This window comes from Maylandia zebra, linkage group LG18 (assembly GCF_041146795.1).
Source record: "Maylandia zebra isolate NMK-2024a linkage group LG18, Mzebra_GT3a, whole genome shotgun sequence".
In the NCBI taxonomy this organism is placed as follows: domain Eukaryota; kingdom Metazoa; phylum Chordata; class Actinopteri; order Cichliformes; family Cichlidae; genus Maylandia; species Maylandia zebra.
Window position 1 is genome coordinate 11,948,241 of NC_135184.1, and position 20,872 is coordinate 11,969,112.

The window sequence follows — 20,872 nt, forward strand, 5'->3', positions numbered from 1 at the left end:
ATCCATGCATTTAAAATAAAGCCAGAAAAAAAAAAGCTATCTTAAAAAATAAATAAATCAAATTTACCCTAAAATGTATTAACTGAGGCTTGCAGACTGGCCTAAATCAAGGAGAGGCTGGCTCCTTCAGATTGAAGAGGTTGTCAACCCCTTTTTTTCAGCCTAATGAAATGAGCGGGGGATGGGTGGTTGTCACAATGTTATAAATTCTCTTGGTGGGGGTGCTTCCAACTCAATCCGAGCTCTTTGAAGGGGGTGGGGGGTGGGGCCAAAGATAAGTCCTAAAACAGCCTGAGCCTCAAAACCTCACTCGAGGCAACAGTTTTAATCTTGCATCTGGGCGGGGGGGTTCTTACTGCTCAGGTTCCATCTGTGTTTTGAGTTTTACATTACATTAAAATGAGATTACATTTGAAACAGTTCATGCTGTGCAGCTGACACAATACAGTAGCAAACATGACTGTAGCTTAAAATTAATTTTCTCTCCCACACTGCTGTTGGGACCACCGACCAATGATCTTTACTCCTGCCTTTTACTTAAGTGTGATTTGTTCAACAGTTTCATCCCAGATTCATTTGACATTTGATGTGGCACAAGCTGTTTACACCCACAGATATACTTTTTCTCCTCTCCCCGGGGATGTGTGGGTGTAATAATTATTTTCCAGAAGGTTCTCTCAAACTCTCAAGAGAGTCTAAGAAAATACGAGGCTTCCAAAACATCCAGATTGTTCTGTTCTCCTTTTTTGCAGATAGTTGTGATGTAGATTTCAGTAAGTTTCTATCCATGGTGCATGCATGATATCCCCATTTGTCTTTCAGTTCCGTTTTTTTTCTTCTTCTTTTTTTAAGCCCATGCAGCTGAAATATATTTATATTTTAGTCCCTTCAAATTGAATCACTTTTTAATCAGATGACCCACATCCAATTTGTTATAAGCTAGAAAGAATGTTAAAGATAAAACAATTCTTTCTCTTGCAGAAATGTCTGTTGTGTTCTCAGATCTGCAGCCTCCAGTAAAATCAGACTGTCTTCCATTGTTAACAACAAAGAGAAATGTAGAGCACGTTGCAGTTTGCCATTTCCTCCAGTAAAGTTTAAGCCTGGAACAGATTCAACATTCTTACTCTTGGTAAAAAGCTTTATTTGTCCTTTATAGAATCTCATTGTGATTGTCTTTTGTTATGTTAGTTTATTAAAGTTACTATACTGGCACTTTCCAGAATGAAACTAGCCCACAGCAGTCCAATTCTTAAAACTTAGTTCCACTTACATTAAAATCTAAGTAATATGAATCATTTAAATATTATTGCAAAATGATGGCCTGTCTTTAAAATCTTATCCTTTCTTTGAATTCATTGAGTCATTGAACAGAATTTCCACTATATATATATATATATATATATATATATATATATATATATATATATATATATATATATATATATATAAAAAAACCCACATCATTATGTGGAGGGTGAAACATTGTCGAAGCGCTGTTCAATGAGTCAAGTTACAGTCCACACAGTATCATTGGGATAAATGAGCAAACCTCTCCCCAAGGTCCGGAGGCTCTGTGAGCTATTAAGGCACGGGCGTCTCGCATGGCGAAGCTCAGAGAGAGAGGGAATGTTTTTGGGGAAGAGAATGGTTGTGCTGACATCCTCTCTCGGTGCAATCCCTTGTCCTTGTAGGACAGAAGAGAAAACAGCACCAGAGGCTGACTTGGCTGTTCCTCTGAGCTCCGTCATAAATCCGACTGAACATTTCTGAACATCTGTTGTGGATGATTAGCTCCATGGCTAGCAGAGTTTGACCAGGGGGAGTGAGAACCAGTGTGTTTGCGAGTCGTGTATGTGTGTACTCGATGCCTTGCAGTTTTAAGAATGAGGGTTTTGCATATTTATCCCCCCTGACGCATCTTCTCCTTTTTTTCCAATATATAGATAGAAGGAAAAAATATTCTTGTAACTGTTACGTTATCCACAAAACACATTGGCGGGCATGTATTATCACAGTCCCTGGGGAATACTTGTTTAAGTCTCAAGGTCAAACTTAGTTAACCAGTTAAGTTTCACTAATAATGGCAGGGCAGATGCTTGACTTTCATTTCAAAGCAAGAGTGAGGGCTCATTAGCCTGTGTGAGCTTACACTGGGACAGTCTTTTCCCTGGAAGGTGATCAATAGATAAGAGCCAGATACAGTCTCTAAGCAGCGGGAGTGCATCACAATCACATATACTCCTTCCCTTCTACGTGCAGGTAAACCACAAGATGATCATTGGTCAGAGTTCAAAAAGGTAAAGCCTCCTCCCTTTTCATACTGAAATCTGACACCATGACATCACACGGTGGGTTTGGCTTCTCCCAGGCAGTCCCCGACTGCCCCTCAGTGTGTGAACAAGCTGTGACTCTGAAGGATCTCTTCCCAAGCTACTCTGCGATATAGCCACAGCTGGAAACTTATTACTGGAGAGCAAAAAGACAGTTCTTCTGGTTTAATGAAATGCTGTGAATGGAATAACTAAGCAGGAACTGGAGACGACTTTCTCTCACACAGGGTATCTCTCACTTTCAGGAATAATCTTTTCCGATACTGCTGGATTTTCTTTTGTAGGATTTGGAAACTTGCTTTCTGGAATAAGTGCCTCGCAATAAAGAGGAATAAAAAGTATTTCTTTAAAATATTTCTTTATTTAAGTGGACCTACCTTAGATACATGGGTAAGTTCGAATTTTTTGCCACATAATCAGCCTGACATGAAAAAAACAGTTTTGTAGTTCCTAAAACAAGTAAAGAGGCACAGGTGCATTTTTTTTGAAAGTGGGTGAACTGTGTAAGATGGTGTGAATTTCATTTGCCTGTGTATCCCTCTCCCAGTACCCTGGTTTTTGTTTTGGGATCTAACTTCTTGCAACTTGCTTGGTATAATAAAAGTAACAATATAAGTTGATGTGTTACACTTCAGTGGTCAGGTATTTTCTTACTACTCTTTTGTCTCCCTTACTTTTGTCCTTGCTCACTCTTGCTTGTGAAGCCAAAACAATAGTTTAACCTCGTGTTGGCTTAGCTCTATTGGCTGGCTCTCTGGCAAATTGCCTTGTCTGGTGCAAGCCCTCCCCTACGTATTCAGAGGACTTTGAAAAGAAGGGCCATAGAATGTCCCTTAGCTACCGCTGCTAAGGTTAGACACCCTGCAGCTCTACTGCATTAGGCCTATGCTGAGGCTAAACAACCTGCTTTTTCAGTTGTCTATATCTCCCTGGGCAATCTCGAGGGTAAAATTTCAGGAACAAGAATTTCAGTTAGAAGTTGGCTACGAAAGGCTTTGAAATCCCAGATAATTGCAGAGGAGAACTTCTGAAAGTCACAAAATGTGATTTGTGGAAAATGGTTGAGTCTTGGTTGCCACAAAGCATATGCTGTAATGGGTGTTTCTTTGTGTGTCTTCAAATTTTGCTTTTCCTATAATTGTGAAGTACACCGTTATGAGTAAATCTGCAGGACTCTTTTTGATCCCGTTTAACCAGCTCTAAATGTTCCCTTCAGATGCAGTTGTGTGATAAATCTTTCAACTGAGAAAGTTTTTGACCGAGTTCTTGGCCACAGAAAATGTGGCAGTTGTTACTCAGTAACTCTGGAGCACAAAAGGAGGGTTGATGTCAGTGGGAAAATCTTTTACTTTGACCTTTTCCATCAAAGCTGTCTTAAGCTTTCAAAAAACACAGCCAAGACAGCATGTTTGTTTCATTTTGTTTGGCCTTTGAAAGGGCCAGACGTCCCCATAAGTCTGCTCTGCTGTAATGGGAACTTTGTGCTATTTGTACCAAAAATCGGTTGTTGTTTTTTTTTTCTTTTTTGTTCAGTGTGGAATCTACCTCTGTTAGTGCTGATCTCAAGTGGTTCCCTTAGACTTACTTGAAAAAAAAAAAGATGGTTCAGTTTGGTTCAAAATGTCCACTCAGCAGCTCTGTAGTGTCACAAAAATGACAAACTGTCAACTGTGGTCATTTGTTGAAACAGAGCGACCCTTGTCCACCTCTTGGGTGATCTGTAAGTCGATGTCCTTCACCTCCGCCGGGCAGGCCGTCCTCTTTTGCGACTGTGCCTCAGCCCCCTCATCAGCACTAACGTTCCAGAGAAACATTAAGTGATGTCCTGAGGAAATAACTGCAGCCATTTGTGTACCACTGCTCTTTTATTAAATTCCCAGACCAAACATGGCCTATATAATATGCTTTGCTCAAAAGGGTGTCTTGGTTGAAGTCTTTCCTTCTGAATAAATTACCCTGTGAGGAACAGTCAGTCACTCAATCTCTCTCCCTAACGGATTCCTCAAAAGTAATTATGGGCTGAGTGTAACCCAACTTGTGAATTATTATTAAGAATGACCGAACTCCCACTAGCCAGTATCAGAAGATCTAGGATCGGCAGGAGCCCAAGGTATAAACACCAATAAGAAGAGACCACACCACAATATACTGTTCACAAATTTGTTATATTTGACACACAGCAGCTGCAACAATGTAATGAAAAAACAATAAAATAAAATACAAAATATTTCCCCCAAAATAACAAACTAAATAAAAGTGCGCGCATACAGCTTTCTCTGAGTCAATTATATGAGTGGATAATGTCTGATAACTGATGGATCGTTGGGGCCCGTTCAGTTTGTTTAATGTTTGTCCTACCACACTCCGATGAAGGAAGAAAGTTCGTAGTCCTGCAGGTATCTGAAGCTTCAATGGGAACGAAACTTTGGCTTCAATAAAACCTTGGCAAATCCTTTTCAATTTCGGGTTGGCTCGCCATCCAGTTAACTGGAACTGTGGAATCACTGCTCCTCGATGGGGCTTGCTTCAGACTGGGTCCGTCTGTCGAGTCATCCTTTTACCAGATAACAAAAAAAAACCTGACCGTTGACAGGGTGAAACTCTGAACAACCAAAAACAACTGCAGCAGACTTGCTTTTAACTCCTAGCGATTCGACTTCGGGAACATTAGTTTCTCTGGCACATGGCATTATATGAACAGGAACGAAATGGCAACACAGGAAATCATGTGATCAAGGTCAACAGCAAGGGTCACTGGGAGCTCATTGCTGATTGGCCAAGTTAAATGACAACAGATAATCTTATTGGTCCACATCTTCCTTTAAACATAAAAGAAATGACTAAATTCTTTACATTATACATGAAAAAAAAACTACTTTCCACTGCTCTTTTTTTCTAGCTGGGCTACAACCTCCCCCACTGAACTCATGCACGCCCCGTTGCATGGCAATGGTTGGGTAATTACTGTCTGATGGGTCTGGACAGGGCAATCTAATGGGTGATAACCCTCATCCAAAATGTCTGTAAAAGCCGTGGTTAAACCCTGGAACAGAGATTGCACCACCGCTATAAGTGGATGCCCAAGTTTCACATACTGAAGGCGTTTAGGCGGTTCTCGCTCCCTATTTGATCGTCTAGCAGAACCAGGTTGGTCTTGGCTTCCAATCAGTGTCTGGTCTACTGAGAGCTCTTCAGGAGATTCATCTGTTGGTGACTCATTTGACAATCCCATTTCAGTTCGACCTGCCGCCTCAACATCCGTAGACAGGTTTGGAGCAAGAGAAGATAACCCGGGATTCAAGTCATGACAATCACTTCCAGGTGCAATCCTTTCGGTCTCCATCTCTGCTGGTGGATTTTGGTCATCGCTCACGATTTCTGTGTCATGACAGTGACTCTCAGACACTGGAAGAGTTGCTGAATCTGGACTGTCAACAGGTAAGTTACATAACTGGTCAGTCTGTGGATTGCAGCTTGGATATCGAGCAGTAGAACCTTTAACTGAGGGACAAAATTCTGGAAGTTGTGCATCTTCCCCAGAAGACACTGATAAATAAGGGTGCGTTTCTTGATGAATGGTGACCGTAGGTATCTCAGAACTGGGGGCGTCTCTGAACCAGTAATTGGGGAAAATCTCATCCTCAGCCTCTGAGAATTGATCGGAGTCTGCAACTGGACTGAGACGTGTTGCTGGCCTGCGTCTTTGTGTCTGCCCTACAGGCTTGTCACTACTCTCGTTGGGGAGATAGCCACAAGGGAGTAATAGGTCCCTATGCAATGTCCGCAGTGGACCATCTTTCTTCTCAGGTCTCACAGTATACACTGGAAGGGATCCTGCTCTGCTTACGACTATGTAGATGGCTGCCTCCCACTTGTCTGCAATCTTGTTTTTTCCACGAATGCGGACATTTCTGACTAATACTCTGTCCCCTACCTCCAGATCTGAAATAGTCACACGCCTGTCAAATCTGGATTTATTCTTTTCTGCTATCTTGGCAGCATTTCCAGTAGCTACCTTGTAACTCTCTTGTAAGTGGGATTTCAGATTTTGCACGTACTGTGAGTGTGAAATCTGTTGCTCCTCTTTCACCGGCAGCCCAAAAGCCAAATCCACCGGCAGGCGAGGCTGGCGACCGAACATAAGCTCGTACGGTGCAAATCCAGTCACCTCATTCCTGGTGCAATTATAAGCATGAACAAGGGGCTTCACAAAATCACGCCAGTGAGACTTGTCTTTGTTTTGAAGAGTGCCTAGCATGTCCAGCAATGTGCGATTGAACCGCTCCACTGGATTTCCTCTGGGATGGTAGGGAGTAGTTCTAACCTTCTGTATGCCAGCCATCTGACAGAGCTCTTTTATTGTGCGAGACTCAAAATCAGGTCCCTGATCACTGTGCAACTTTTCTGGGAACCCGTAATGCACAATAAAATTGTCCCATAGGCACTTAGCTACTGTGCGAGCCTTTTGATTGCATGTTGGTATAGCAATTGCATACTTAGTAAAGTGATCAGTGATCACAAGGATGTCTTTAGCTCCACTTTTGTCTGGTTCGAGAGAGAGGAAGTCCATACAAACCAGTTCCAGTGGCCTTGTGGTACTGATGTTGACTAACGGTGCAGCTCTGTCAGGCAACGCCTTTCTGCGCACACATCTACCACAGGTCTTTATTTTCCTCTCTACATCCAAGGCCATTCTGGGCCAATAGAATCTGGCCCTAACGAGATCTAATGTGCGCTCAATGCCCATATGACCTATATGGTCATGCAGACTGCTCAAAACAGTCTCTCTGAGCTCTGGGGGCAGTACTAGCTGGTGAGATACCCGAGACCCGAGCTGGCGTCTCCGGTATAAGATGCCATTTATAAGCTGAAACCGACCAACCTCTCGAAGTAGGAGTGGAAGATCTGGAAGTTCACCCCTTAAAGTAGGCGGTGGGCTTACCCCATGCTCAAGTTGGGATATGACATGCCTTAGACATTGGTCAGCTCTCTGTTTATCCATCAACTCAGCCTCAGTCAGTTGAGGAATAACAGGCAATCCTCCAAACTCATCTTCTTGTCCATAGCAGTCAGGCACAGCATCAGAGGACATAGCAAGAGTTTCAACAAGAGTAACACAGCCATCCAAACTCGGATTAACAGAGCTGGCGCTATACACTGACTGTCTTTCACAAATGGCTTTCACAACCGCTTGGTTGGCTTCCTCGAGATTTTCAAGATCAGCGAGATGACCCTGAGTGAACTGGAAAATGCGCTCCCTCTCTTTCTGGGATTTCAGATCATCCACAAGAGCTCCGTGGGGTCTACGGGATAACCCATCCGCATCCCAGTTTTGCTTCCCAGGACGATACAGCAGCTTGAATGTGAACGTAGACAAAGCTGCGAGCCATCTGTAGCTCGTTGCATCAAGTTTTGCAGTCGTCAATATGTACGTCAAGGGATTGCTATCAGTGACAACAGTAAAGTGATTCCCATATAGGTAGTCACTAAACTTTTCTGTTACTGACCACTTAAGCGCCAAAAACTCTAATTTGTGCGCTGGGTATCGAGACTCGCTATGCGACAGCCCTCTGCTTGCATAGGCTATGACACGTAACTGCCCTTCCTGCTCCTGGTACAAGACAGCACCAAGGCCTGTAGTGCTAGCATCAGTGTGGAGCACATAAGGCTTTTGAGGGTCAGCGAACCCTAGGACAGGGGCAGTTGTCAGCTTTTCAATAACTGACTCAAATGCCTGCTGGCAAGCTGATGTCCAACGGTTCCCAAACGGCTCTTTGGGATGGTGATAATGCTCTTGGCTGTCTCTTGATCTACCCCTTTTGGTTGATTGAGGATAGCCCTGAGTCAGATCATTGAGGGGCTTCACAATGCTGGAATAGTCTTTTACGAACCTTCGATAATAGCCAGCGAACCCAAGAAAAGATCGCAATTCCCTGAGGGTCTGAGGAACTGGCCAAGTACGAAGGGCAGAGATTTTCTCTGGATCTGTCTCAACTCCATTTCTGGACACTATGTGTCCCAGGTACCGCACTGAGGTCTGGAAAAACACACACTTTTCAGGTGATAACTTTAATCCAAACTCTCTCAACCGAGTGAGCACCTCCAACAACCTTGTTTCATGTTCTTCCAGGGTCTTTGAGAACACTATCAAGTCGTCGAGGAAAACTAGCACCTCTTTCAAATGCATATCCCCCATGCACTTCTCCATTAATCTTTGGAATGTGCTTGGCGCATTTGTCAGGCCTTGCGGCATGCGGTTAAATTCCCAGAAGCCCAAAGGGCAGACAAAGGCCGTCTTGGGTTTATCCACTTCATCTACCTCGATTTGATAATATCCAGACTTTAGGTCAAGCACAGAAAACCAATGGGAACCAGAGAGAGCCGCGAAGGTGTCTTCAAGCTTAGGAAGCGTGTAAGCATCCTTTATTGTCTGAAGGTTGAGTTTTCTGTAGTCTATGCACAACCGGACCTGGCCATTCTTTTTACGGACTACCACAATGGGCGAAGAGAAGGGAGACTCGGACTCTCTGATTACACCTGTATCAAGAAGCTCTTGAATGTGCCTACGGACAGCCTCAATGTCTTGAGGGTGTAGCGGACGAGCACGGTGTTTGAAAGGAGCCTCGTCTGAGAGCTTGATGTGGTGAGTCACCTTGTCGGTTCTTCCAAAGTCCAAGTCATGTTGCGCAAATACATCTGGCATGTTGTTAAGGAGTCGTGTGATACGACCCTTCCACTCGGGAGGGATTGGGGACTCTCCAAAGTTGAAGTTACAATTGGCCTCTTGAGTGAGATCTGCCTTTTGCAAGTTAACCACACTCTGCTCCTTTGACAAAATACATTGGTAAGCGCTAATGTCAGCAATTTGACATTTAGCAGGAATGACAATGTCATGTTCAGATTGGTTGGTAATCACAACTGGAAGCCTAAAGGGTCGTTGTTTGGACAGGTCAACCAGACAAGTGTTCACTAGCAGACCACCAGGTAGAGAGGAACTGGAAGGCTGCTCAACAACAACTGATTGTTCATGCTGAAGACCGCTGGCAGTAGAGACACCCTCCAAAACCACTGTGGCCCCTGCTGGGACAACCTGAGAGATTCTGCCCTTCAGTTTTACAACACCATGGTGACTGACGTTAGACTGATTGTGTCTGAGTTCAAGCACCTTAATGACCGCTTTGTAGCCGTGAGGAAATGTCTTGGGATCTCCTGGATTAGCTTTGCAATAAATGTCATACAACACATCAAGTGTATTTGTCCCTATGAGTAAGTAGGACCCTGAGGTAGCTCGAACGTCAGGAACTATGAGAGCTAATGTGGGCACCTCAATAGACATACCAAGAAATTCTTTTGGAAAAGTGACAGTAGTTTCAATGTAGCCCAAATAAGGTACAGCCTGTCCATTCGCCCCTTCAACCTCCAAGAGGTCATAGAGAGGCTTGATGTCCTGCACTGACATGTGTTGTTCATAAAAGGATTGGGGGATAGTAGTCACTTGCGAGCCGGTATCTAGCAGACAACTAAATGTTTTATCTTCAATTATCACTTCAGCAGTGCTCCTGGTACCAATCAGACCCTTTGGAAGCCTGAAGGATTGCTTTTCACTACTGGAGTGCTCTAGATCCACACACTTGCCTGCTTTGCTGACAATCTTTACGTCTGTGGGACGCTGCGCATGTTCTTCAGCCTCTGTCTGTCCCACAACAGAGACTGGATCTAGTTTAAAGGTGAACTGGAGTCGCTGGGACAACTTTGACTTTCCCACGCGTGCTGCCTCCTCTCCAACTGCTTCTTCTTTTCAATAACTAGTGCAGAATTTGCAGGGTTTGTACAAGAAGTGGCAATATGCCCATCTTCCCCACAGTGAAAACAATACCAAGGCCTGGGCCTGCCTGTCTGTTTTACTCCGGCTAATCGATGCACTTCTTGATGTGTGTTGTCCATTTTCGATTTACAGGTTGTCTTTTTAACCGGTTTCTTGTTGGCACGCTCACTTAGCTTTTCCTGTGATGCAAATGAGGCTAGCTGACTCTGCAAGCTAGCTATCTGCTTTTGAAGTTCCTCAATAGCTTTCGGACCACACTGTGGGCTTTCTCTTACGCCTGCACAAACACAGGAACTCTGAGCATGGACAGATACTCGTTTTGATGAACCAATGTGCTTTTTCATCCTATCAACCTTTGCAGCTTGTCTATCTTCTTCGGTACGCAACATTAGCAAGAGCTCTGAAAATGACGGTGGACAGTTTTTCTTGTGTTCAAGTTGCAGACTGGAGAGCAATCCACTATCCCAACACCCCCTACAAAACTGCTTGAGGAGATGTTTGTCTACATCATCAGGTGGAATACCCCCCCTTTTTACTGCTAAATTTAGTGCTAGCTGTAAACGATGGAGGAAAGCTGATGGTTTCTCGCCTGGGTCCTGAAGGGTATTCATGAACTGAGCAAAAAGCTCCTCACCATCCTCTACAGCGCCGAAGGCTGAATCGAGCAACTGCAGATAGGCTACTGGGGGTGCGCTGGGACTCAAGCACTTCACCACATCAACTGCAGGTGGAAGCAAATTCTCTAAAATCTTCCTGGACACCTGCAGATGGGTCATACTGGGGTCACTTAAAAGCAGCTCAATGTGTGAGCGCCAAGTCTCATAGTCTGTCTCATTGTTAGGCCTGGGAGTTTTCCCTGAGAAGGAACGGATGCGCATTGAAGAATGGATCTGTGATCCAATGTCATCCTTCCTTAAAATATGCTCAACAACGACCTTCTGAACTTCAGGGGGATTTACATCACTAATCACTATTGAAGGCTTCTGTACACGCAAGGGTGGAACTGGAGTTGAGACACCTTGGTCACTGCTTACCCTTGAGGGACCTGAAAGCAACTGGGGCTGTGGTATTGGTGTCTCATCAACAATGCTATCATGTAAGACAGAAGGTGCCTCATCTGTATTCTCAGTTGTCTCACAGATTTGTGATATCATCTCTTTCAATACTTCCTCATAGGTTTTGCCACTGAGCTTAGCCAAGCCCTTTAATTCAGCCAAGTATGACTTCGTGACACCTTCACCCACCTTAGCAGTGTAAACGCTTGCCAAGGCCCTCACACAGTAAGAGACATTTGGTTCACCCTCTGCAACATACTTGTATGGCATAAGAGGCTCTAAAGCTTCTACAGCTGAGCCACTTGAGTACTCAACAATCAGGTTTTGATGAAACTCTGAGGTAGCATCATCCACTGGCAAAAGGGTTTTAACACCACCATACTTTTTCAAAAACTCTAAAACTTCTTCATCTTTCTCTGACTTCGTGATCCCACTCACAATAACTGCATTGGGAATTTTTACACCTGAGCGCTGGACAAAATCCATGTCAGACACAATTTCTCATTACTGATGTTTAAAAATTCTTAGGCTCCTGGCTGGCTCGCCACTTATGTAACCCAACTTGTGAATTATTATTAAGAATGACCGAACTCCCACTAGCCAGTATCAGAAGATCTAGGATCGGCAGGAGCCCAAGGTATAAACACCAATAAGAAGAGACCACACCACAATATACTGTTCACAAATTTGTTATATTTGACACACAGCAGCTGCAACAATGTAATGAAAAAACAATAAAATAAAATACAAAATATTTCCCCCAAAATAACAAACTAAATAAAAGTGCGCGCATACAGCTTTCTCTGAGTCAATTATATGAGTGGATAATGTCTGATAACTGATGGATCGTTGGGGCCCGTTCAGTTTGTTTAATGTTTGTCCTACCACACTCCGATGAAGGAAGAAAGTTCGTAGTCCTGCAGGTATCTGAAGCTTCAATGGGAACGAAACTTTGGCTTCAATAAAACCTTGGCAAATCCTTTTCAATTTCGGGTTGGCTCGCCATCCAGTTAACTGGAACTGTGGAATCACTGCTCCTCGATGGGGCTTGCTTCAGACTGGGTCCGTCTGTCGAGTCATCCTTTTACCAGATAACAAAAAAAAACCTGACCGTTGACAGGGTGAAACTCTGAACAACCAAAAACAACTGCAGCAGACTTGCTTTTAACTCCTAGCGATTCGACTTCGGGAACATTAGTTTCTCTGGCACATGGCATTATATGAACAGGAACGAAATGGCAACACAGGAAATCATGTGATCAAGGTCAACAGCAAGGGTCACTGGGAGCTCATTGCTGATTGGCCAAGTTAAATGACAACAGATAATCTTATTGGTCCACATCTTCCTTTAAACATAAAAGAAATGACTAAATTCTTTACATTATACATGAAAAAAAAACTACTTTCCACTGCTCTTTTTTTCTAGCTGGGCTACATGAGCATATGGATTTTTCCATAGAACTTGATTTCTCATCATTGGTGGATTGGGTGATGTGTAATGACTTGTTAACGCATGACAGATTTGCTTAATCACTCTCATGCCTGTTGGGACAAGAAAGAAGTTGCTTACAATCACAGATCAATCTCTGTGAAGGCGGCTGTGTCAGTGGAGCAAGACATTTGCTGCGACACATACTGTAAATAGAAAACACAGAAGGGTTTGTTGGGTTGTTCAAGTTCAAAGCTTTGATGCTGATGCTTAAACAAATTCTTTGGTCTCAGACTTTAAAATCTTGGCAGAGGCGAGGGGGGTGTTCATTCGTTGGGTGTCAGCAATTGTTGCCCGACGCTGACAAGGTCATAGGTAGTTGTTTTATGTTGACGAGGCCCAATTCTCAATACTAAATAAACATGTTTACACAGTTAACATGTTTATGAGTGTGACAGATACATCCCGCATAATGTGCGATGTCAATCAGCGTCCACTGCCTGTGTGATGTGCTAGCTGTGCTGATAGTCACTTTGTGCTTTTATTTGTGACACTTCCTTCTTGCAGACAGCGACTTATTCGTTGTGACAGGTGCTGAGGAGAAGGTTTCGAAAAAAAGGCCCTTCTTTACCACTAAAATCACCAGTGTTTTGACAAGAATGCTTTTCTCAGCTGCCCCAAGCAGAGAGCTCATTTGATCGAAGTAGGTCTTTGCGTATCCTTTGACATCCGCGCACACGTTGAGGTTTTGACACGAGATCATATCCGAGACAGGTTTATTTTAGGGATGGCATTGTTATTTTTGTTGTAAGTAAGTAAGTAAGCGATGAATGGAAATAGTCCTGTTTAAAACAAACAAACAAACAAACACTACATCCGTTAAAGAGTAGCTTTCGGTCATTGTTAAAAGTGAACTGAAGCGAATCTGGGCGCTCGGAGCGTAGATTACATTCTTGTCTTTCCTCCCCTTCATTCCTTTTCCGCGCTCCTGTTTACATTATATATTTTATTCTGCATTTTAAATGTATCTTTTATGGCCTGTTACAGCTTACCATCAGAGGTCTGTTTTGTGCTCATAGCCCTGCACCTTTCATTTAAACCTTGGCTTTTTGCATTACAGCCATGGGTTTCTCAACGGGAACACAAATCCGCTTTGTCAGAGAGGACATTTTCCCCCTTGCACAAAACTCATTTCAATTCCACATCATCCCATTACGCCTCCACATTGATTGAAACAGCCTCCATTTCCAGGGGTAGCTGCATTTTTCTGTAGTCTGCATGTATGACAAGGCCAAAGCTCACGCTTGTATATGTGCACTATGTGACGGCGCAGGTCCGAAACGTCCAGTGACCATGGCAAATAGAAATTCTGTAATGCATTAAACTATTTTCTGAAAGTGGAGAAAGCTAGAGATCACTGTTGTCTCTGTTGCATGATTGTATTCATGCACTAAACTGTTATGTCACTCAGTTATTCCATGGCACACTGATACTGATCTTATTGCTGAGGTAGTGTCTTTCACTGGAGTAAAACAAGGTCAGATTTCTTCCTCTTGGACGACCATTAAAGGGAAATGAACTTTGCAGCTTTACCTTCCTCTTCATTATGGCGGGATAACTGTGATGCTTAACTGCACAAACAAAAAAAAAAATGTAGGCTTAATTTATTCTGTGCTTGGTTCAGGAAGTATAATCATGTGGCTGATTTATCCCTGGGCCTCCACCAGCACCTTTGTTTGCTCAGCCTCCCAATTTCTTCTAATGCCTTGCTGTGCTTAAACCCGACATTCTGCTTCATTACTTTATCAGCCCTCCTGTCACTTCTTTTATCAGCCCACGCGTGTCACTTCTAATGAAATAACGAGTCTTCACACTCTTGGCTACTCATACACGGATTTGGACATGCTTGCGTTGGAGAGCACAGAATGTGTGTTTTGTGGTGGGATGCGTTCAAGATCAAACATTTAGTTTTTGTTCATCTTGTGGCTCAATCCTCAAACACCGGTAATAACTCTTCCTCCTGCAGAACTCTTGGGTCCCAGGCTTGTTTTGGGAAGATGGATGGAGATTCATTTGGCTTCATTATAACGCCTGACTTATTTATAGCCTGCCTGCGCAGCGCCTCTTGGCCCACTGTGGCCCGGTAAGGATGCTGGAGGCTGCGGCATTGATGAAACATTCCTGTGTCCAGGGGGTATTCTCTGAGGAGAGCACTGCTTGTTTAAGGGAGGGTGATAATACAAGAACCATGGGCAATGCCACTGAAATCTTAATTCCACCAGCCCTGCCTAGCTACAGCATTCCTACTTAAAAGCTTTTCCTCTAGACTTGCGCTGTGGGGTGTTGGGCTTGGTTGTGATGCCACAAAGCCCAACATCATGAAAGCATGCGATGTGGTCTTGTCTTGTTCTGTGAAGGTAGTTTCCATAACAAACAACTGAAGGGAAAGCTTGCTTAAAAATATTGAACCCCTAAAACACACTTGTATATTCCGCCTATGCACAATTTGGAGTTCCACAGCACCAATCCCAAAACCTTTATCTGGATCTCCCCCTTTAGCCTTAGAGATTACTGCTTCACAACCCTGGAGCAGGGATGCTGTCTGCCTGGTAATTTGATGGCTAATCCCCTGCCTCCTCCCTACAAATCTCTTCCCTGATAAAGGGGTTGCCTCTACATTAGTAAACATGGGAGACTTGGCCGCTTTGGCTGACTGTTAGACAAGAGGACTGGTTGAGGAAGGGGGAAGTATATGGATAACCAGTGAGGAAAGCCCCTTTGCATTTTGTGCGATGAAATTAAATTCAAATATATGCCAAGTTGACTGTTTATACCAGAGAAAGGACTTTAAACTTGCTGTTAGAGCGATCTGTTTCTTGCATGAGGTAAATAATGCATAACACATTTTGTACTTGTTGGTCAAAGTCTTATACAAATGATCCCTCTGGTTCAGTATCTCTTGAGCTTTGTGGTTTTAATGGTTTGACGGGGAGCTGTGAAAATGTTGTGCTTTATAGAGCGATTCCATAAAAGTCATTGTTAATGCACATTCATTAGCTTTTTGACCCGAATATGTTATTCCAATGCTACTGCCACGACTAGACACGATGGCTCACTTAAAAGGAATTCGCTTTCTCAGATCTTACTTCACAGTATTACGGTGGCCTGTATGGACTCGGTACGTGACCGAGCATTACTGATTGCAGACTCAAGTGTTTCATTTGGTTTTAGCCTACATCCCCTGCATCATTTCTGGTTCCCGGCTCACTGTTTATCTCCTGTGATGGTGCATCAACAAAACGCTAAGCCTGGGAATCAAAGCTGACGCCTTCAGCCTAAACATGCTCAGCCAAGTTTAACAGGACTTGGCAAGATAGCATTTAACCAGTCTACGGGATGACCTCATCATGGCGACTGCAACATTGGCTGTGATGGCTTTTCATTTGCTGACCTGACAGAAGCACTTTAGGCGTCAGGGTGGATCTGTTGAGATGACTGACAGGACCTGTCCCTGCATGTCTTCTTGTACGCGGAACGTCCTGGTGTTCGGTTTAATCGTTGTCACAGAGTGAGATGACATGTCAGCAGAAATTTGGTGAGATCTCTGTTTTGAGCACTTTGCAAACAGTCTGAAATCACATCTAAACAGAGTGACTTCAGTAAAGGTCCCACATTGCATGTCTTTTTTGTTTTTTACGAACCCAAGATGTCTTTGAGCAGCATGTATGTGTATTAGTGACTATAAAGATTGGTTAGACCGTGAGTGAGGTTTACTTGGTTTTTTAGCTTTTTTTGTGTTTTTTCGTCTATAAATGGCAATAAATCTGTGGCATGTTATGTTCTACTTCACTTTTCTTCCTGTTCTTTGTGCTGCTGTAACATGTGAAACCACAAATGAAAGTCTGTCTATGTCAACTTTAGAACAGTTTACTGCATTGGATGTATTTGTAAGTTTGCACTGAATCTCTGAAGAAGCCCTTGTCTAATTATTATTTTATGAAGTGGATTCTTACCGAACAATTTGATTAGTCATTAAAATCGTCTGACTCATAGTCAGCCTGGATTTTCTCTAACTGGATGCGTCGATGAGGTCTGTAATCACACTGTGTGTACTGTGTGTGTGTTTTGTGTCAACGTCTTGTTAGTGAAGCTACAGAACAGTGACTCTACACTGGCGGTAATTGATAGTCTACGGGCTGTCTCAGCTGCAGGTAAATCCTATCTGTGTGGAAGGGGGTGGGGTAGAGGAGAGAGTATAAATAAGTCTTCCAAGGACTAAGGATTTCAGTATAACTAGAGGCAAAGGGTGATGGTTGAAGAAGTGTTTAATATGGTAGAGGTTTTCCTTTGCAGACACTTAAAATTCTTTCCAGGATAGCACAGGCTTGAATTTACATTTCAGCTTTATTTCCCCGTGTTTCACAATATGTAATACCCCATGTTGTCTTTCTTTTGCATTTATTCCTTAAACTAGTGCATAAACACAAAGTGCATGTGCTTAAGTGTGGCTTTTTCCTCCTTTGAAACGCTTCCATCAGACTGGCAGTGAAAATGATTTTTGTGCTTTACCCAGAGAGATGGACCGTAGAGAGAAAGCAAGATAGAGCAAGAAGGGGCCGAGGGCCAGAGAGATTGGTCCCAGAGAGAGATTCATAGGTAGTAATGAGGACGTTGGTGAAGTGCAGGTCGTCGTGTTGTGGCTCTGGCCTGTCAGTATAATGGACCTTACTAGTCAGCTGGCGATCGATTGTACTGCTCACGACCTCGGCCGCCTGTTGTTCTTCACTCTTCCTGTCCGTCAACCTGCCACCCAGAGATGGAGGACGAAGCAGAATCTTTTCCCAGACGACAGATGCCGTGTCCAGATACTTTCTCATTACCTGAAAGGTGGCCTGAGGAGAGGAAGGCAGGTCTACCTCCAAACTTCCATCTAACACAATCTGAGCAGATAGCCAAGTACTATTTTAATTAATTATTACTATTGTAATTCATTTATTTTTTGCCTGTGGCTAGTAAGCACCAATCAGAATTCAGTTGGTTTGGGACTACAACTAATCATCTACTTTTATTATTATTATTATTATTATTATTATTTTTAATAACAAAAAATTCGGCTAAAAAAAAAGCCCAGCAAAGAACCTGAGGCATTGTTCTAATCTTATGAGCTAAATCAAGTTAATTTGTTGTTTCTTGTTAAAGCACGTACAGCATTTAACTGATGTTTATATTTGATATTAATAACTTTCTGGTATTGTAAAATTTGGTTTTGTCTACCCTGACACTTGTCGATATCTCATGTTCATATCATGTAGAAGAATATGTTAGATTAGAAACTTATTGGCAGACATGCCGAGTTAGTTTAGAGCCTACATCTTCCTAATTGATAGCTCTAGAGCATAGTTACTTCCTGCTAGCATTATCCTCATTTGATGAACATTGTCCAAGCTGAGAGTCCCTGCTTCTCTTGCCCTTTATCGAATGGCCTCTGTCTATTCCACACTCATCTCTTTTACATTTTAAATCCTCCGGCCTCTGGAGAGCGATGGGGATATATGGTTCCATCTGCTCCAGCAGACTGGCTCGTGGCTGAGACAGAGAGAAAGAGACAGAGAAGAAGGCATGGTCAGGGAGAGAGAGGAGGAAGCAGGGGGATGGAGAAACGGAGACTGACAGAAAGACAGAACAGCTTATTAGAATCTGCCTCTTTTCACTCGTTAGACAGTAGCTGAGAGGATAGCCGCCTGGAATCCAAGGCAGGACACAAGTTGGACCAGGACCTTGAGGGATTTTGTTTTTTCCACATTTGCAATTGCAGCTAACCCAAGTTAAATCTGCCCAGTCTTAACTGTTTCAGGTTGGCCATGAGTCTTAGCTTTCCTTTGTGTAACACCTGGAGTTTTTGTTTCAGGGTAGAGCTCAGAATAGCATTCGTTTGTGTTCTTGTTTGTGCACCTGGTATAAATGCCTGATTGTATACAAGGTGCTTTTCCCACTATGCCTCGAGTTAGTCTAACCATTCTTTGTGTCAACACAGGGTTTGTTCTTCTGTACCTCAGACCGCAGTGGATTGTTTTCCCTTTTACTCCTACATGCCCTAATGTAGGGATAGATAATAAGTTATGTCAATGCACAGTTTCATCTGTGAGTTTTACCTTTGAGAACACAAAAGCCCATTCAGTAGGCTATTGTATAAAAAAGGACATTCTGTGTCATAAAATAAATACAGTCTACAGCTGCGCACCCTCACGTCTGTGTTTAGCGGTTGATTTTCAAAGGTGTTATTGTGGCTGACTTAGCAGTTCCTTCGAGGTAGATCTGCATAAACAGATGTAGTGAGATAAGGAGCTGCTTGCAAGATCGCAACAAGATAAACATTCACTCCTTCATTTATGAATGACCACTTTTTCTTAATAGTCATCGGTAGAAGTCTGGTGAATATGTGCAATCAAAATTTAGGGTGTGCAATATAGATATACCTCTCAATAAAAAAAAACAGTGTAATTAAGTTCTAGACACATCAAAGAATTTTATTAATTTTATGAAAAATTGCAAATCCAATAGTCTCTGAAGTCCTGCATTATTTTCTTTTTATAGGATACACTAAAGTAAGGGAAGAAGCTTCGTAAATTATCTGCCAGTCTCATTATATACATCCTCATACACCCCAACCTTACTAAGCATTGTGGCAAACAATAACCAGTTGCTGTGCTGTCATCGAACACTAAGGCCACAGCTTCTTTCTCATGTCGGCCTCTGGAGGGTCCATGCCAGCCAAAGAACTTCACTCCCAGCGCTTTACAGTTACTAATCTGTGCTGACACCAAGCTGATTTACAATACCCCCTACCCCAAACAGTGACTGACTAGAGGTAATTGATTTAGAACAGTGCAGACACCCGCTGAATAGTATGAAATCCTCATACACTATACAAAGCTTGCTCCCATATTCCCACCTTAGTGCCAAATGTAAAAAAATAAAAAATATATGCATTTAAAACTAAACTTCTTACAATATTTCCTTTTTGGAAAATTTCTGCTGTTTCTGGACACTGCAGTCTGTCCACATTATATCCATGGATGAGCTGAACCTGAACAACTGCCTCTTGTTTGGCCAGTTATTGATCTATGGAGCTCTATATTTACCAGTCTTTGGGTGCACATGCCTTCACTCTGTTTGTCTTTTGCTGACGGAGACGAGGCTTTCTGCCCAGGAGGTGGGGGATTGAAGTCCTCTGCGTGGTGCGAAGGGGTGGAGGAGTGGGGGGTCCATGCCTTCTGTGCTGCCTGCCTAGTCATTTTATGGCACCATCTGTCCACAAGCTAACTGTCAAGTAGTGACGTCTTAGCTCATCTTTCTTGCCCGACAGTGCGAATTTTCTTTTGATATATATGTGCACATCTGCTGTTGAGAATGTGTCTCAGTTTATATTGCTAATTTAATGTTTGGCTATTTGCACAGAAGCAATTAATTATTCACTAATTCATTTCTAGACATCACTAAAATAAATACTAAACAAAAAGAAATCTTAAAACCTATTTAAATCTCTCAGCTAGGGCAAGGCTGTGGGCTTTATACACTATTAGAGACCCTGAAGTAAATAGAAAGCTTTGCTTTTACCATGCTCAGTTTTTAGGCCCCCACTTTGAGCAATTCTAGCTTGGCCTAAATAACATTAAGATTTTATGTTCAGTTGAAGTTGGAAGCTTATTCCCTTGGCCAATTACATTTAAACTCAATATTTAAGATTGGTTGACATTTAATCCATGCCTTGGGTTATTTAAAATCTTGACTTTATTCTAAGAATATGATATGTCAGATAAATAGCTTTAGAATTATTTATGTCACCTTTTATTTAATAAATTGCATTCCTCGGGTGTCAGAAGTTAACATACATCCTATGCTTATTTGGTAGCATTGTCTTTAAATTATTTAACATGGGTCAAATGATTTGATTATTCTGCAACAAGCTTTTCACAAATAACTCTGGAATTTTGCCTCATTCCTCCTAACATAGCTGATATAGACGAGCGAGGTTTGTAGGCCTCTTTTTTGCACACACTTTTGAAGCGTTATCCACAAATCTATGTTGGACTTCAGCACCTCTACTTTCTAAGAGAAAGAAGAGGCAGCCTGGCCCCATGGATGTTATACTTGCATGCTGTTTGTACACATGAACTTTGTGCCTTTTTAGTTTGATTATTTTTTTGCTTTTTTTTTTGGTCTTGTGTAT

The 20,872-nt window shown here is 42.7% G+C and overlaps 1 protein-coding gene across 17 annotated transcripts in view; it reads left to right on the forward strand.

Moving 5' to 3' along the window:
- The window catches only part of LOC101471578 (receptor-type tyrosine-protein phosphatase F), a 174,002-nt gene that overhangs the window by 40,419 nt on the left and 112,711 nt on the right, over positions 1 to 20,872 (forward strand). The window contains exon 1 of one of the 17 annotated variants that reach the window (XM_076876585.1): positions 2,395 to 2,723. The exons of the other annotated variants lie outside the window; for them this stretch is intronic. The gene's annotated coding sequence lies outside the window, so the exon portion shown is untranslated. Of the gene's footprint in view, positions 1 to 2,394; positions 2,724 to 20,872 lie in introns of those variants that run through there. 17 annotated transcript variants of the gene reach the window in all.